General features: G+C 42.2%; 1 pseudogene; it reads left to right on the forward strand.

Annotated features, from left to right (window-relative positions):
- The first annotated feature begins 2,392 nt into the window (after window positions 1–2,392).
- Window positions 2,393–3,411, forward strand: LOC102825136 (annotated as a pseudogene).
- Window positions 3,412–3,487: the final 76 nt, after the last annotated feature.

Raw genomic sequence — 3,487 nt, forward strand, 5'->3', positions numbered from 1 at the left:
GAAGCACTTAGTCCACTTACCTTTAAGATAATTACTAGAATATTAGGGTAAAACACATAGTTATTTTTACTATTTTATACATAAAAAGGGATCATAATTGTCTTGGAAATTAATGAGGTGCTCACTGGCACTTAACAACAGCAAACAAGAGCATGTTGATGCTGTCCACTGGAAAAAAAACTGCTAAAATATTGCTTCCCCATACCCGTTAGCCCCAATTTGAGTTTAGATCATTTATCACCTGCTTTTAGATGTAGTTGTTGTTAAGTGCCATGCTGAGTCAGTTCTGACTCATAGGGAGCCTGCATAGGGTTTCTGAGGAGCAGCTGGTGAGTTCCAACCACCGACCTTGCAGTTCAAACAAACCTAGAGGTGGAGTGCTTATCCTACAACCTGAAAATTCTAGTAAAACTATAGAGGACTGGGGTTTTTGTTTGTTTTTCAGCATTTACTAAGTGTCAGTTATTATCCTGGAGTGCTGCTGTGGCACTGTGGGTTAATGCGCTGCATGGTCAGTTTGAACCACAGGTTGGCAGTTCAAGCTCACCATCCGCTCCTCAGAAACCTTATGCAGGGTCGTTGAGTAGAAATCGACTCCACAGCACTTAGCAACAATTATTACCCTAAGCACTTTATACATATTTCCTCACTTAATTCTCACAATTTCCCTTTAATTTGGGCATGATGATCTCCACACTTAACTAGGAAATGGAGGCACAAAGAGGTTAAGCTTACTTCTCTAAATGTCCAAGATTGCACAGTTAGGTAAGTACTGAAGTTGGAATTAGGCCAGTCTGGTAGCGCAGTGGTAAGGAATCGGGCTGCGAACCTCAAGGTCGGCAGTTCAAAGCTACCAGCTGCTCCATGGGAGAAAGATGAGGCTTTCTGCTCCCATAAAGATTTACAGCCTCAGAAACCCTGTACAGGGTCGCTATGGGTCGGAACCGACTCCACGGTATATAACAACAACAAGTCTGACTCCAGAGTCCATGCTTTAAGTCCCCTCCTACACTAAGGCTGACACCCTCTCTGTTGCAGAAGATATGAGCATTTTACTTTGGTGTATTGAAGAATACAGAGTTAAGATAAAAACTGGTCTTCTAGGAATAGATGTATAGATTTTAATAAAACTACTAATAGCTTTGATTTGGGTTTTCTGAATCACTTTAGAGAAGTTCTCCTGGTAGCCAGTAGTGACTGGATGACAGATAAAATCACTGGACCACTAGGCTTATTTGAGTATCACAGAGAATCATTCATATTAAATAGAATTCTATGCTAAATAATGTTTCTGGGAATTATTTATGCCTGGTATCATTTTATAGACTTTGAGGCCTGGAAGATAGTAATAGATCAACTATTTGAAACCCCTCATTTATCATGTTAGTAATTATTACCTTTGGAGGCAGCATTCTACAGGTATTTTACTTTTTATATTATATATTTTTATAATGTCTCATTTTTTATAAGACTATATATATCACACAGATGGAGTCCTTGTGTGGTGCTGTAGGATAAGCACTGGACAGCTAACAGCAAGCTTGGTGGTTCAAACCCACCAGCCCCTCACAGTTATAAACCCTATGAGTCACTAAGAGTTGGAAACGACTCGACAGAACTTAACAACAACATATCATACATAACCAGAAAAACAAAAATTTTAAATGAGTACCTGGGTGGTACCAACAACTAACATGCTCAGTTGCTAACTAAAAAGTTGGTGAGAAAATCCATCCAGAAGTACGCCAGAAGAAAGTCCTGGTGATACACTTCTAAAACATCAGCCATTAAAAACCCTATGGAACTCTGGCAAACCTGGGCTTGTCATGCGTTGTAACTGAATCAATAGCAACTGTTTTTTAAAAAATTCTTCCCAACAACTCAACAGGGGAAAGATCAGTCTTTTTAAAAAATGGTGCTGGAACAACTGAATATCCACCTGTTAAAGAATGAATGTGGACTGCAACCTCATCCCAGACATAAAAAATGTACTTAAAATGAGCTAAATGCAACATTAAAAGTAAAACGCTCTTAGGAAAAAAACAACTAGAAATAAATTTTCATGATCTTGGGTTAGGTAAAGTCTTCTTTGATATAAAATCCAAAGCACATGAAACAAAAGAAATAAATTGAACCTCATTAAAATTAAAAACTTTGTGTTTCAAACAATACCATCAAGAAAGTGAAAAGACAACCCATATAATGGGAGAAAATATTTGTAAATCATTAGGATCTAATTCCAGAACACATAAAGAACTCTAACAACTCAACAACAATAAAAGACAATAGCCCAATTAAAAACAGGGCAGCCCTCCCTTCCTTGCTTGCTGTCTTGAAGCATCTCAAGGGACAATTGGTGCAGGACCGTGTCAGGGGCTCAGTTACCCCAACCATGACTTCCACCAATCAGGATGCCACCACCACCAGGCAGCAAAGGAGTAGACACAACACCAACTCACCTCCCAACCACCCCACCCCTGCACCCCCAATCACCCTCACCCCCGCAACTCCAACGACACCTCAAAGCAAGGCGTTAAGAAGGGTGCAATACTCCAGCTTGAAGCAAGACGTTAAGAAGGGTGCAGTACTCCAGCTTGAAGCAAGGCGTTAAGAAGGATGCAATACTCCAGCTTGAAGCAAGACGTTAAGAAGGGTGCAGTACTCCAGCTTGAAGCAAGGCGTTAAGAAGGGTGCAATACTCCAGCTTGAAGCAAGGCGTTAAGAAGGGTGCAGTACTCCAGCTTGAGTCTCGCAGAGGTAAAGAAGAAAGGCAGAATGAAGATCCTCAGAGAAGCAGCAGAACAGGACCTGATCACAGGACTGCAAGAGTTGGATCTAAACCTTGAGGCCAAGGTACTGTCTGACATGGGTTTAGTGTCTAATGAGAAGCTCAATGAATTACACTGCCTCTGGGATGACAACGTCCCTGAAAGCTCTGTGCGGTTCCATGTCATCAAGGAGCAGCTGACCAAGGAGGGTCTTCTGGATCAGTGTATCTCCTTTCTGGCCCAGTCTGTCAAAATAGAAGAGCTGAAACTGCCTCACAGCCTGGAATATATTAATCTGATGGAGGAGACCTAGCACATGACTGAGGCAGAACTCCACACCCTAGCAAACACCTATGACTGTTTATTTGCATCCAGTATGGCTAAGTACTGTGGGGGCAGAGCAGCAGCAATCCTGTGATCCCTCATCTCCATGTCCATAACACCCTAGGTCCCTGCTCCCCTCTGTTCCCCATGGGATCAGCTGAGTGGGCAGGCCGACTCTCTCCCTTAATCTATCTCTGGCTTCCCACTGACACTGCAGAACTCACATACCTGTGCCTGCCTGGCCTCAGGCTCTGTCCTCAGACTGGCGGATGCAGTCCTGGGAGCAGAGGTCTGGAATAGCATGGCTATCATCAGGTAGGGACCTCTGCCATTAAGCTTTTTCCCTTTTAACAATTTCTTCTCTGAAATTTAAATTATACTGGTTGTTGTTGTTG

The sequence above is a fragment of the Chrysochloris asiatica genome, unplaced genomic scaffold (genome assembly GCF_000296735.1).
Source record: "Chrysochloris asiatica unplaced genomic scaffold, ChrAsi1.0 scaffold00004, whole genome shotgun sequence".
Classification (NCBI taxonomy): Eukaryota; Metazoa; Chordata; class Mammalia; order Afrosoricida; family Chrysochloridae; genus Chrysochloris; species Chrysochloris asiatica.